The 16,037-nt window shown below is 41.9% G+C and overlaps 1 protein-coding gene across 1 annotated transcript in view; it reads right to left on the bottom strand.

The window, feature by feature from the left end:
* NMNAT2 (nicotinamide nucleotide adenylyltransferase 2) overlaps nt 1-16,037 on the bottom strand; it is an 83,897-nt gene that overhangs the window by 36,176 nt on the left and 31,684 nt on the right. The gene's annotated exons all lie outside the window — the stretch shown is intronic.

The following is a 16,037-nucleotide window of genomic DNA, read 5'->3' as shown; positions in this document are numbered from 1 at the left end:
GCTGTAGTCTTTTCTATTTTTTATTTCTACCAGGGTGTTATTCAACTATGCATAACTGTCCAGTGCAAAAGATTCCAGGGTCTGTCAAGACAGTGGTTCTTTCAACAAATACAATATTTTAAATGTGTGCTATGCATAAATTAAATGGCTACTGAATGATTTCTTGTTCAGTAGAGTTGCTACAGCTGGCATTACCATGCTGTGACCATGTTGTATTGACTTTTCTATTAGCTCAGTTACAACATTGCCCTAGCATACTATTACTGTATATTGTTAAAAGGGAAGGAAAACTACTCATCGGTCCACAAAAACTACTCTAATTCTACTAACACAGTATGCGTAAGCCTGCTGGTGAATGTAGGCTTGCCATTATGGCTACAATACTACTTCCTGGATTTTAGAACACATGATGAGCAGAAAGCAGCAATAGAAAACAGTAATTTTCATGCCACAATATTGAAAGGACAGGAGTAATTAAAGCTTGTCCAAATAAGAGTGATGTCAGATGAAGGCTAACCAACCAGCATGGTCTCAACAATAGGAGTTTTATGTGTGTTGCAAGTCACATCACCAGTTAAAGGATCCCTATGAATGAAACATATAATTCTTTAATTAACTGGAGGGAAATTTAATTGTTTTCATTAAAATACAGTAAACTCTTGATATAACAAAGCTCAGTTTAGGTATAAGACAAAATTTCTTCTGTATTTTATGAATGCATAAATTTCCATTCACTAATTAGTAAACATGGGGTTCCAATAGACACCTCTTTCCCCAATTTGTTTATTAAATTGAGGGTTTAATGGTAATTATTTTAAAAACAATCAATTACCAGACAAAGCAAACACAATGATATAACCTTTCCAGAGGCCTATCTAGGATCTTGTGAAATGAGGAAATAGGCTAAGTCTATCTTTTCTCCATATATTTCCCAAGTTATGCCATTTTTCTAAGCTATTCTGGTTTAAAAACCTGACTGGTAACTTTTCTTATTTCAAATAGATATTCAAAGGTCTGTGTCTCATATATAAATTATGAAATGGAAGTCCCAAATATATCACAAAATGATCTCAGTGTATGGTTAATTATCAGTTTCCTATGGGCTTCTCATTTGTATTTCTTTACTTCAAAGTCTCTTTCACCTTGACAATGTGGTTCCTGCTGCTTTAAATGAATAGCTGCATTTAGAAGGCTCAGGCCACATTTTTCAAAGTTTGATACAGTTCTTAGACTCTGTTCTCATTTATTTTTAACACAGTCCTTTCAATATTATTTTTTAATTAACTCCTTAATGTCTGAAAGCCATATGGAATAAAGCGAAACTACTTGTAATGCTCATTTTCCCAGGAGTTGCCCACTTTTACCAAATATGTAGGACTACAAGGGGTTGATACAGAAATGACCAAAACCTCCAAGGTAACTACACTGTAGATGCTACCCATTCAAAGAAAAAACTCATTGTGATTTATTTTATGTAAAAATGACAAAACATCTATGAGAATCACATTCTACTACAATTCCAGCCAAAGATCCATAGATGTTGAACGTGGCATTGAATACTTACATCTGAGCTATTTAAACTGATCAGACTCACCAATCATGTTGGATTCAAAAGCTTTGAATGGGTAAACAAATAGAACAGTGCCAAGAACCATATTCCACAACCTACTCTGGCCAAAGATCCATATAATCTGAAAACAGATTGGAACAGACATTGCAACTGACCAAGGAAGACTTAACTAGGGCTTGATGCAAACAACAACACATGTTACAACCTATTCTCTATAAAAGTAACATGGCTCTGACTATTGAACAATCAAACTTGAACAAAGAAAATTTGATGTTTTTGAACCAGGGTGAGAGAAATTGTTTGAGAAAACCAAGGACCACAAAAAGAACAAATCACTTAATATTAGATAAAACGAGACAGCTCACTTGGCACACTAATAAGAAAACTAAAGCTTAAATGAGAGCCAGTTTGGTGTGGCGGTTAAGGCATCAGGCTAGAAATTGGAAGAGTAGGATTTCTAGTCCCATCTTAGGCACAAAACCAGCTGGGTGTCTTTGAACAAGTCACACTCTCTCAGTCCTAGGAAGGCGGCAATGGCAAACCAGTTCTAAAGACTGTCCAGGCACTCTCTGAGAATTGCACGATTGAATAGAAGGGGAAAAAAACTTAGATATTTTGGATATACTGTATACACAATAATATGTAAGTCAGGTCTATTGAATGTATTTTTCAGGGCAATTGAAAAAGGGGCCGACAGAAGGCAGTGACTACCATGGATAATCCAAGCATGAGCTGAAGCAAATCCTGGCAGATTTTTCTTTTTTACTTGTCCTGAATTTCTTTAAAGGGCATATTAGCCTCTGTCTAATGAAAAGTTGCTCCTACAGCTGTGCTGCCATTATGTGGTGAAATCCTCCGGAACTTTTGCCAAGAATGTGTTTCTGCTAAGAATAATTTTTGCTATATTTTTTCACACTCCTCTAATAAGGAACAACCTGATTCTGCATATAAAAATGTGCAGTTTTGATTTACCGTTACGTCTAGTAAATCTTCCGTTACTTTGATTTGTGGTCTCCTCTTGAAGTTCAGACTCATGTTCTTCAGGCATCTTTCTCAGCTTTATAAAATATATAAGCTAATCTGAAGAATGTTAATCTGCTGGAAACTGTGTCAAGGTCTTATATTCAGATATAATGTTCCAATAAAAGATAATTTTTAAGTCCATATAATTCTGTTCATATATTTCTTTTTGACAGACTATCCAAGGAAAATAAAAAAAAAACCAGGGCAATTTCATTCACATTTACTTTTCACTAGAAAGCCTATAGAAATGAGATTTATTTTGTCTAATACATTTCTGGAAATGCTTGACTTTCCTTTACACATTCCTTTTTCTCCCTGCCCCCTCCTACCCAAGATCCATATGTCGCAGCTTGTCTCAATAAATTTTCTCAATTTCCGATCAAAAGAATCAGATAATCTCGCTCTCCAATTTCCCCAGGAATGTTAGAAAATCTTCTTCACTCTCATTGTTCAACTGCTGAAGAATATTATTGTCACAAACTTTCTGATCAACATTCCATCCACTCCATGATCACAACCTGAATTTTGCATAATTTGTATGATTTGAAGCTAAGACATACTGTACCTTCAGGCTCTATAGTATATAGGTAAAAGCAGCTTCTCTCTGTGTGACCCTTTCAAACAGGGATGGGGAATAATTTAAAACCTCTCTAGTAAGCCTCTTTTTCCAATAATTATGATAGGCTGTTATTACTCAGACTGAATCTTCTGAGCGCCCCTAGGTCTATCCAACTGGGAATTTCTAAGACTTCTTCCTTGCCTCAGTTCTAAGAAAAGAGAAATCTATTTAGATCTTCCTGCTGAAACCCCAGAAATATAGAATTTAATAACCCTTCTACTAATACTGATAGCCAAGAAATAGCTTTATAATTGCAGTGGTGTGCTCATGGAGAAGATTTTAGTGATAAATTCCTTTACAAAACCGAAAAAGCTAAATTTCTAAATGGAAAAGGGGCTTATTAAGAAGACAACATAGAAAATTCCAAATAAAATCATTTTAGTCAGCCTAGCTAAATCGTTTGCTTGGCATAGTTTTGTATAAGCTCTTGGGTTTGAAACACATGCTGTATCTAATGGTTGGAGAAAGATTGTCTGGGCTTCGTGCTTGTACATTTTCAAGTATTTATTCTCTGTTTTATATAATGAAGGCAGAGGTGGGATTCAAATATGCGAACAACCGGTTCTCTGTGTGGATGCTGCTTCTGGAAGTCCATTCAGGGCCTGGGCAACAAAAAACTAACTACCGGTTCTGCCGAAGTGGTGCGAACTGGCTGAATCCCACCACTGAATGAAGGGCCATAAATGAAAAATAATTTCTTTGGGAAGAATGACCGTTGCTTTGCAATTCAAGAATGCTTTTTTCATCTGCAATATATTTATTAAACAAAACAGAAATTATCTAACAGGTACGTTCACCCTAACTACCCTTAGTGGAATTACAAAGATATAGTCTAGTTTTTACCTGTTGTATTATTATGTAAATGTGATTGCATGGAAGAGGCACTTTTTAGAAACAAGTTGAATTCCACCAAGCCAAGTGAACTGGATAAGGTCTGTTTCTCAGATGCTTTAGGACAGTGGTGGCGAACCTATGGCATGGGTGCCAGAGTCGGCACTCGGAGCCCTCTCTGTGGGCACACGTGCTGTTGCTCCAGCCTTGTCTCCTCCCGCAACCCACTCCTCACCAGCAGCCCCCCTGGAGGAGAGTCGCCCCCGAGCGTGGCCCACACGGAGCAATGCAGCCAAGGACATGGCAGCCAGACAGCGTAGACAAGACTCTGCCCTCACGCCCCATCACGCACAGTTGATGCTGTGGGGCGCGGGCAGAGGGCGTGGCCGCCATGGCGCTGCTGGGCGATTTGTGGTGAGCCCTGGAGGCAATGAGTGGCCCTGCGGGCAGGTGGGGTGGGGGCGGAGCAGGGGCGGGGCAGAGGTGGAGCGGGGGCAGGGCCAGTTTTTGGGCATTCAGTCTCTAAAAGGTTCGCCATCACTGCTTTAGGAGATACTGTGGTATCATATCCCAAACTGAGGTTGATTATGGTTATTATCATTTTTCTTATACATAAAAATATATCTTGTACCTTCATACCATGCCACATCACAACATACCACAACACACCATAGCATGTCATACCAAACACAAATACAGCATACTTACTTGATATCGGTACAGCCAAAATATAATACAGCAGGCTCCTCAAAGAAAGCTCACTCGAGAATGATGGAAACACACAGAAGTCTCCAAGGTGTTATATTTTATTGTAAGATAAACATTAATGAAATAAATGTACCTTCAACTCCCAGCATTTTAACATCCATAAATTACGACTATTGAGCCCTATGAAATCATATTGCTCATTGCATCACTGATGAATTTTGCTATAAGCCATCAGTATTGTTGATTTACCTTTTCCAAAGAATTCTAGTATAACTTGGGTTTTTCTTTCTTTCACCTTTGAATTAGTGTAGCTTTCTAGTGACTGCCTGGGCAACTTCTTGCAGTTTTCTTGGCAAGATTTTGGAAGTGGTTTGTCCTTCCTAGGGCTGAGAGAATGTAACCAGCTGGCTTAGTGCCTAAGGTAGAACTAGAAGTCATATTCTCCCAATTTCTAGCCTAATGCCTTAACCATTGCACCAAACTGGCTCTCATCTTAGCATTTAAGCCACTTCAATCCTATGGTGATGGCAGTTTTATTCTAAACCTGGTTGGATGGAGGCATTTTGGAAAGAATTCCCAATGTACTATATTCACTCCAAACTATAGGCTATCTTTGTCCTCCCATTGGCCAGGTCTTTGGGGATGATAATTCCAACCTCATTTGCACTGTGATACAAGTGACTCTGAGGGCACAGATAAACCCCCGAAGTAGTCTCAAGAACTCTCAGGAGAATGCTAATGAGCAAATGACTGCAAACAAATATAATCCTTCAACCCTCCATCCCGCCATTGTCAGAAATAATCCTTCCATCACCCCCATCTTCTTGCCAGAACCAATGAAGCTTCTTGGATGAGAAGTGAAATGTCTTCTTCTATCTCAAGGAAAAAAATAGCCCAGTTGCCTTTTTAAAAAGCACCTTTGAAACACTTTTAACATGTTTCTTGTATAATTCTTGCCTCCTAAATGATTTTTTGCTATTTTGAAACACAGCATTTTTTTCAAAAATATTCTTTTCTGAGTTTTCTACTTCTCCCCTAGTTTTATTATTTTTTTCCATTCTATTTTTTTCTAGTTATATGAAATTTAAGCATTTTACCCTCAGGTCCCAAATAATCCATAGTGAGCCCATCTAATCAGCATTCTGTTCCACAAAATGCAACTAGGAAGCCCATATATAACAAATTAAGGCAATCCTCCATACCTATTGTTGTTCTTTTGAGTAGAGCCACATAGTTTCCATGGCTGGAGGCAATAGTTAGTCATGAAGTCTAATCTAGTAGCCTTTGAGACATCTGTCTGAATTTATTTAATCCTTTGGAAGCCATCTACACCAGCAACCAAACATTTTATGGCAAATATTCCAAAGATCGAGTAAGCTTGTCCTGGTCAGTTTCTTTGAATAGCCTCCCTCATAATTAATGGGCCTATCCTCTGGATGTAATAGTAATAGTAATACGATAGTAATTGAATATGAATGCTTAATAAGAATACTAATAATGATATTCCATATGTAAGATTTTCTGAGCACTTTCAGAGTGTTTAGAGTTATAGCAACCATGCCAAATTAAGCAAATTTACATCACTGTGAGAGGCTATGACAGAGAGTTGGGAAGACAATTGAACAAAATGCTGCTTTTTATTTAAGAAAAGGGGTTGAAGCTAAAATTTTCTAAAGCTTCTGCACTCAGAGAGCTCAAACTGTCAGTTTGTCTTAATTTCATCCTGGCTGACCTTGAGGAACTTTGCACATTTGTCTCTAACAACTGTACTTTAAGAAGGACTGTCAACTATAACTTTTAATGCAGCTTTCTAACGTCTTATGTCATAACCTTAACATCTGGCTGGATGCAGGTCTGCATGCACACAGATAATATGTGTATATATCCACAAAAAAGTAAGACTTCAGTTCAGATAGCAGGGATGCCTATGATTGTCTCATGAGTTCTTCATATCTTATACAGTATAGCAGTTTTTCAAACTTTTTTTCAGCTTGGAAACTGGTGGGGGCTCTACAAAGGATGTGAATGATTATATTGTAATGTCATCAGAGTGGGTGGGATTGACTTTTTTTAACCTTTAACTTTTCCTTTGGTGAGGGTAAAGGGAAAAATGGCTCAAGACAACCAATTTCTTTTTGAAACCACTGCCAAGGGAAAAAGCAAAAAAAAAATAATCTGCATATTTCGAGGCATTTAAGAGTTGCTATGGCTTAAGTCTAAGCCATTTATTTATTTATAATTTACAGTGTTAACAAAATTTGCTGGTCATTCCCATCCAGTGCTTTCCTTTAAAAAAGAAAATATGTGTATGGAATTAATTGAAGGCGGAGAAAGTTGTTTTTTTTTTAAATTCATTTTTCTCCTGAAAATGCCATATGTAGATATTTTGGATTATATACTGTAAACCAATTAAAGACACATCAGAAAACTGAAGAAAGTAATCACTCTTCCCATCTTCTAATATTTCATTAATTCAATTCCTGCTGTTAAGCTAGTTTAACCACAATAAGTTTGATAATCACACTTTTAATAAGTCAAACTCGTAGTTCCATTATAAATGTCTCCTTCAATACCTAAGACAGCGGTTCTCAACCTATGGATTGCGACCCCATTTGGGGTCGATCGACCATTTCACGGGGGTCGCCAAGCAAGGCTGTCCGCCATTTTTCCCCCTTTTCCGGCGGGTGCCTTACCTCCCTTGAGCTGGGCCAGCTGGTGGTCGGCCTGCTCCGGCTCTGCCGCTTGCCAGCTACGCCTCGGCCGGCACAGGGGGCGGAACCACGCATGCGCGGTGCTCCCGGGCAGGGAAAGTCCTCGGCTTACGACCGGTTGGGTAGTCCTCGACTTACGACCAGTTTAGTCCTCGACTGACGACCGGTTTAGTCCTCGACTTACGGCCGGTTGGGGGTCACGGCATTAAAAAGGTTGAGAACCACTGACCTAAGAAACCAACTGGGATCTCTCTTCAGAAGCCAATTTAGAATTGCAATTCTTCACTGAACTCTTAGAAGCTCCTGTTTTCCATTCTATGAATTATTTTTTCTTACTCTGTTCATCCCGACCACATTTCATTTCTTTGGTGCTAATCAGAATCAGAATAGAGCTGGAAGGGACCTTGGAGGTCTTCTAGTCCAGCCCCCTGCTCAAGCAGGAGATCCTATACTATTTCAGACAAGTGACTGTCCATGCATGCACTTCCCCAAAATTTCTCTTCATCCATTCAAAATCTTTATTTCTTTGTTTCTGGTCAATGAAGGTGGGTTACTGTGGATTTTACCATGACATTTCTGAAGACTTTGAAAAAACAACAACCCAGAATGTTATTTGGAAAAAAAAATGCCCAGAGCAAGGCTGTTTAAAGATTCTGAGACAGCCAGGGACAGAATATTCATTCCTTCTTATATTAAATATAATTTCTTTGGTTTCCCAGTGTTCTTGATCTACTTGAAATCAGTGGTCCCAATAAATGAAATCCAAACTATTGCAAATACTAAAACAGTGGTGGCGAACCTATGGCACGTGTGCCAGAGGTGCCACTCGGAGCCCTCTCTGTGGGCACACATCCCGTTGCCCCAGCCTCGCCTCCCCCATCACCCCTCCTCACTAGCAGCCCCCCTGAGGAGAGTCGCCCCCGAGTGTGGCCCACGCGAAGCAGCGCAGCCAAGGACATGGCAGCAGGCAGCATAGACAAGACTCTCACGCCCCATTGCGTACAGTTGATGCTGCGGGGGGGGTGGGCAGAGGGCATGGCTGCCATGGTGCTGCTGGGCTGCTGGGCGATCTACGGCGGGACCTGGAGGCGGTGAGTGGCCCTGTGGGCAGGCGGGGCGGGGGATGGGGGGGCAGAGCAGGGACAGGGCAGGGGTAGAATGGGGGCAGGGCCAGTTTTGGGGCACTCGGTTTCTAAAAGGTTCGCCATCACTGTACTAAAACATACTTGAATTATGTGCCTTTTGTGTAATTGAGCTAAGAATAATTGTCCCATGGCTCTCTGAAAATGCCCTGGATCCAAGCACAAATTAGACATACTTTTGACATTGGTGTGGAGTATACAGGGTTTTTTATTTGGTGAGAGAGGTTTCATTGATCCTTTTTTTATTTGTTACATTGCACTGAAATGTTGACAGAAACTATGTAAAGGGGATTGGGATTTTATCTATCCGTAGTGTAATTCTTTAAACATTGAACAGAAGAGGACCAAAACTGGTGTGGAGGAGAAGTCAGCAAAACAATTATCAAGGAAGCTGTTGAGAAAAAGAACTGGAAACGTTCATCCTAAACCCCTCCTTTGTGATCAGTTGCAGCATGTATTACACAATAGCACAGACCCCACACACATAAAAACATACAGAGAGAGAGAGAGAGAGAGAGAGGGGAGGGAGGGAGGGATCCAGCACATTATTATATTGTGCAGAGTAACATACTGGCATTTTTTGTAGCCAATGCTGGTAAAGACATTGTAAAAAAAAAGGGGTTTACATCATTTTTCATTAAACAATGGCAAAAAGATTTATCAAATTTGATATAGCAGGAGGGGGAAAGCTGAGAACAAAACATAAGATTTTACAGAAAGCAAAAGAAAAAGAAGGATTAGAGATATTTAAATTGCATTTTGATGCATGTTGTTTACTATGGATGAAGGAATGGATATTGTTAAGAAATAAGAAAAATACTGGAAGATCACAATCTGAGGTTTGGGTGGCATTGTTTCTTATGGTATGAAAAGCTTCACAAGAAGCTTTTTATAGAAGAGAAACAGCAGATAAAAAATGATGGTTAACATATGTGACCAAAGGACATCATTTTCAATGGTTTTCTTATACTCAGATGAAAGTGAGGTTTAATATGGACAAAAGGACAATTGAAATCGAGAAGAAAACTGAATTTGAAGTAGAGTTATATACAAATATTGATCATATAACAGCTTATATATTTAAAAATTTAAATTTGTATACGTTTTATATAAATCAAACAAATATTTGTAACAGAGGATGAATAGATTAAAGATTGCATAATGGTCTGCAAATTTTGGTTATAATATAAATATGAGTTATTGTATGGAAGAAAATGTAAGAAACTAGTGTTAAATTTACACTGTGTCATAAATTAAGGCAGAACTTTTATAAAATGATGTATTGATGATATACGACACTGATTAAACTGCCAAAAATATATTTTAAAAAAATCAAACCAGTGTTGGAAGTGTAAAAAGGAAAGAGAGACCTTTTGTCATGCTTAGTGGTCTTGGGAAAAAGCAAAGAATTTGGAAAGCAGTATTTAACTGAGAGATGAACAGCTTCCATCTTATAATACAGCAGTGAAGAAAAGGAGATTTATTTTTGAAGTATGACTCTTCCAGGCAGGAGCCGCCGTCTGCTGTGCTATAGGTCACTTCAAGTCAAACTAATTTCACCATTTCTGTGGAGACTGATGATGGAAAATGAGAGTGTTGCATCTTAAAAATTAACAGTGCCATTAAAAATGCCATTTTATATACGAGGGAGCCTGATGCTTGTTTCAGATGGACACTTAACACAAAAGCTAGTATCTGTGAATAGGACTGCAGTTGCCATAGGAATTAATTCACACTGTCAGAACAAATGTAACAGATCACTTCTGGAATGACACTCTAATAATGCGCCCTTCCTGTTCCTCAACCTCAGATTTGTTTATACAAATACAAAATGATATTAGATCCTATATAATCTATCTCTCTAGTCCCCACCTCCTACCCCTTACTCTCTCATTGATTTGCTGTTTGGAGCATGAACAGAAGTCTCCTGCTGATTTCCTTTCACATGTCTGCTAACCCCTCTAGAAATTTAAGATCTTTGCTGGGAAAATCAAGTGAGCCTGGAAGAAAATGCAAGCCCAAGAACTTTGAGTCACACCAAGCTATTGGATTGCTTTATACCAGTATGTATTTTCATATGAACTCTGGTTATCTTGTGTATATAAGTATTCATTCTAATTTTCTTTTTAGAGGAAAAATCACTTATTTGTCTGCTAGCATATGCTGGACAAAATTTAAATCAAACATTGCATGGTATATCTGCCAAGCTGATGCTTGTATAATTTGTGCTTTTAGTCTTCAAAAACAAAAAGTTAGAATTTATCTATGTTGGGTGGAACTGGACAACCCTATTCTTTGCTCTCAACATCTCTGACTAATATACTGCAACAGCCATTTATTATCCTATTAAGCCTGGGATGTAATGGCAGTCACCATGGCAAGCTAGCGAATAAGAGATGATTGCAGTAGAGATGGATATGAGCAAAAGATGTTCTACTGATATTAAGATTCTATCAAGAATCTCAAATTGCAGATTGCAGCATTAGCTGAAGGGGTGAGGGAGGCTGTGTACAACTTGTTTGGATATTGGAAAAAAGTACAAAGTCTAATATTGCAGAAGCTGTTGTGTTTATCTAACTCACACTTACTCCACACTGTATTCCAATAGTTAAATTATTAGTATGTTCCATTGAAGAGATGCTTTTATTTCATTTATTTCATTCGTTTGACATATATCTGCTCCAATTTGCAAATAGCAACTCTCGCAATTTACAATTTGTACAGTCTGTGTCTACAAAAATAAATTCAATAAACATACAAAATAGAAAAGAGTAATAGAGTAACAAACTGACAGAAAGGCCAATAATGCATATCTTATTCAAGATGTTTCATACTAGATGGGCTCATTCCACATTCTGGTCCAATGCAGGTTTACAAGGGTGTTATAGAAGGGCAGAAAAATTGAGGCCCTCTGAAGCTCAGGGGAATGTCACTTCACAAGACAGTCTCCATGACAGTGAAGGCATGCCTCCTGGGCCCTATCAGGTGACATCTAAAGCAGGCTTACTACAAGATTCCAGAGACTGAATAGAGATAATTGGTGGTCCCACAGATTATTTGGCCCTGTGCTGTGGAGAGCTTTATAGGTGATAGGTTGACTCAGCCTTCCATCCTTCCGAGGTTGGTAAAATGAGGGCCCAGATTGTGGGGGGCAATATGCTGACTCTGTAAACTGCTTAGAGAGTGCTGTAAAGCATTGTGAAGTGGTATATAAGTCTAAGTGCTATTGCTAAGTGCTATTGCTAGGTGATCCGCCTTGAATTGTTCTGGAACCTTATGGGGTCAGTGCAGTGAAGAATTCCTAGGGTTTTTCAACCTTCTGGATCAGACATGTCAAACACAAGGCCCGCGGGCCGGATGCGGCCCGGGGAGGGCCCAGATTTGCCCCCCCCCCGAGGCTGTCCCAGAAATGGCAAGGGACCGGCCCCCGCTGCCCCAGCCCTGGCCCACCGCAACCCAGCTGGGTGCCTTGGAGCATGTGCAGGCTGATGGCATGCAGCAGCAGCTCATTTGCTTTAGCCCGCCCCTCCCCTCCCAGCTTAACCCCTTCAGGCCCGGTCAGGAGTGGAAGAGGATGAGGCGGAGGAAGCCGAGGTGTTACAAAAAAGGAGAGCTTCCCCCATTCTTCCACCCCTTCTCTTTTTTTTTAACTTCCTCACACTCCGTTCAGGTGCAGCTGAGGAAAAGAACGAGGAGGAGAAAACAGGAAAGAGAGAGCCAGGAGGGGAGGAGGAAGCCGAGGTTTTACAAAAAAGGAGAGCTTCCACCTTTCTCCCCCCCTCCTATTTTTTATTAACCTGTGTGTGTGTGTGTGTGTGTGTGTGTGTGTGTGTGAGAGAGAGAGAGAGAGAGAGAGAGAGAGAGAGAGAGAGAGAGAGAGAGAGAGAGAGAGAGAGAGAGCGCCAGCAGGGAGTTGCAGAATAAGCAAACTTACAAAAAGGGGATCTCTCTCTCTCTGTCTCTCATACACATACATTTGTTTCTTCTGCCTAATTTATTAAATCAACATCTAATTTGAAATTAAAAGTTTCTGAAAAATCCAGGGTGGTTTACAAGAAAACTCTCAAAGACAGCTATTGTAAAGCATCACTAGCACTGCTTAGAACAATATTAAAAGTATGTATTTTATGAAAGAAAAATAGTAGTAGTAATTTACTTAGTGCTGTTTGACCATAAAATGTGTTGTTGTTTTACATATGCCTGGCTGAACAGTGTGTTTGGAGTTGCCTCTAAACGGGTGAGGGATGCACTGTTCATATTTTCCTTGGGAGAAAGTTCTATAATGGGGGTGCTGTCTCTGAGAAGGCTCTGCTTTTGGCCACTGTTCTATAAACCAAACCAGGGGGACCATCTGGTCTAAATGGATGGTAAACATAGATGATTAGGGGGCTGGAGGCTAAAACATATGACAAAAGTTTGTGGGAATTGGGTATGTCTAGCTTAGTGAAAAGGACTAGGGGTGATGACATGATAGCAGTGTTCCAATATTTGATGGGCTGCCACAGAGAAGAAGGGGTCAACCTATTTTCCAAAGCATCAGAAGGCAAATAATAGATGGAAACTAATCAAGAAGAAAAGGACTTGTGAAAACAACTAACCAGTGAAAAGGCTTGCCTTCAGAAATTGTGGATGCTCCATCACTGGAGGCTTTTAACAGAGATTGGATATTCCATTGTCTGGAATGGTATATGTCCCCTGCTTGAGCAGGAGCTTGGACTAAAGACTTCAAAGATCTCTTCCAACTCTTATTCTTTGAGAGAAGTGCTGCCAACCTCTCCCCTTCTCCTAGTCCCTTCCTGGGCACAGAGAGAAGGAAGCAAGGAAGGAGGGGAGGGAAACAGGAAAAAAGTAAGGGAAGGAAGGAAGGAGATGGGAATGAAAAGGAGGGAGGCAGGGAAGAAGGGGAGGGAGGAAGGAAGGAAAGAGAAGGAAGGAAGGAAGGAAGGAAGGAAAGGAAGAAAGAGAAAGAAAGAAAGAAAGAAAGAAAGAAAGAAAGAAAGAAAGAAAGAAAGAAAGAAAGGAGAGAAGGGAGGGAGGGAGGGAGGAAGGAAGGAAGGAAAAAAGGAAGGAAGGAAGGAAGGAAGGAAGGAAGGAAGGGTCTGAGGGAAGTCCTGCTTTAGCACTTGGCCACCAGCAGCCCTGTTGCCCTTTTGCCATTCTCTGGTAGTCTCCCATCCTATTGCTGAGGATGCTTTGGTTACAAAGCCAGGTTTCCTCGCATGGAGAGGGAGTGGGCCTCCCTCTGACCCATGCACTTTGTCCTCCTGCACCCACCATGAGCAACCTGGTCAAGGAGAGTGAGCATAGCAGCAGCAGCATTGAGGAGGAGGTAAGTGCAGCTGGGCACCCCCTCGGGGAAGTGCGGCTAGGCTAGGCAGGGCTGTGGGGTCCTGATGACGTGGGAGCTCAAGGGCCAGGCTGGGCACTTGACCTCTGCTACCCAGGGCTCTGGGCAGTCCATGCCACTGTCCAGGTGCCCCATGCACAGCCTGAGGCTCAGTGAGGCTCCTCCAGTGGACCATGCCCTGGCGCTCGCCCCCTGTCCCACCCACCCTTCCCCACCCTCGGATGCGCCTCATTCCTGCCCAGGCCCGCACAGGTGCCCCTGACATGAGTGACATGGAGCTGGCCACGCCCACCCAGTAGGCCACACCCATGCCAGCCACACCCACCCAGCCCCCCAATGGCAACCACGATGCTGATGCGGCTCTCAATGAAATTGAGTTTGACACCCCTGTTCTAGATTGATGATAGGGGAGCATATATTCCCCTCGATTTAGAACACTAGCATTTTAGAGACAAGCTGAGGCAATTATGTACTTAAAAGTGGAAGTGGATTTTGTCTCTGTGTGTGTTTGTGTGTGTGTGTGTGTGTGTGTGTGTGAAAAGCACCTTTTCTGATATAGATATTTACTTCAGTCCTTTTCCTTGCTATTTTCTTCACCCTCCTCCCCTGCAAACATTAGACATAGTATGGGCATGAGCCATTGACATACTCAATTGTTCCTGTTGGGAAGAGGGTTCCCATTTCTCAAATAGTGGGGATCTTTTCTCTTTATGCAAATATTGGGGCTCTCGAGATCAGGCAAAATCTCTCATGTGCCCACATGTTGCCATTTTGCCGATAAACACTGCAGACAAGTACCTCAAAATAACAAGGTCAGATTTCACATAATTTTTTCCTATAGCTATTTAAAGGAAGGAGGATAACAAGAATGAAAAGAAATGGAAAATCATGTAATTGGGTGTTTATGGCTGTAAGATGAAAGTAGGATAACTATGCTCCTTTTGATATAACTGAATTCTAGCACCCATAATCCCCAGCCAGAGTTACCAGTGATCTAGAATGATCTGAAACGGAGGCTAAGGGGATTTTTAGTTAGGTTTTTAATTCGGATCTTAAGGGGTCCCAGGGAGGGGGGTGGGACGGTGGACGAGGTAAATTGCCCACCGGGGGATTTTTTCAGACCGACCAAAGGCCAAGGCGATGGGGCTATGGTTCCCGGGATTGGGGGAGGGGAGCATTTGACGGAGGGTAGTATCATCACGACTGTGGTTGGGAGAGGCAGATATGGCGGGGGCACAGGGCCATATCAAATATTGGGAGCACGCCCCCGCTGTGTGCAAGCTGTGGCGTGCTCCGGCCCTCATAGCCCCACCTGCGTCTCTGGAGGTCTGGGAATTCAGGGCCTGGGCTTCCAACTGATGTTGTGTAACGCCAGGTCCGTGATGAACAAGGCCCCCCTTATTGCCGACTTGGTCTCGGAGGGGGACTCGGACCTGGCGGGTATTACGGAGACCTGGCTGGGTCAAGAAGGGGGGGTGCCCCTCGTTGAAATGTGCCCGCCAGGTTACCGTGCATTCCATCAGTCGAGAGCTCAGGGTAGGGGTGGGGGGGTGGCGGTTATTATTAGGGAGGTCCTGGACCCGAGGGAGACCACTGTGCCGCAGACTGTCGGTTGTGAGTCCTTGGGTGTGAAGTGGGGTCATGGGAGGCAGTGGGGCATGCTGATAGTGTACCTGGCTCCCCGCCACGTGTCGGCAGCCCAACCCGAGCTTCTCGGGGTGATCGCCGAGATGGCGGTTGGGACCCCTAAGCTGTTGGTTATGGGGGATTTCAACCTGCCGTCAGTAGGCGAGACGTCTGAGGTGGCTCGGGAGTTCATGGCCTCCATGACGGCCATGGACCTGACCCAACTAATTAGGGACCCTACTCACACCGGAGGACATACGTTGGACTTAGTTTTTGCCTCCGGCCAGTGGTTGAGTGATCATGGATTAGGGGACATAGTGGTTGAGCCCCTGTCATGGTCTGATCACTCGCTCCTTCGACTGGCCTTCCCGACTGCTACACCCCACCGCGGGGAGGCGGACCCAGGAGAAATAAGATGGTTCCGCCCCAGGTGCCTGATGGATCCTGAGAGATTCCAGAC

This window comes from Protobothrops mucrosquamatus, unplaced genomic scaffold (genome assembly GCF_001527695.2).
Source record: "Protobothrops mucrosquamatus isolate PMUCROS unplaced genomic scaffold, P.Mucros_1.0 scaffold140, whole genome shotgun sequence".
Lineage (NCBI taxonomy): Eukaryota > Metazoa > Chordata > Lepidosauria > Squamata > Viperidae > Protobothrops > Protobothrops mucrosquamatus.
Note: the sequence above shows the minus strand (reverse complement) of the source record. Positions and strands in the feature narration are given on the sequence as shown.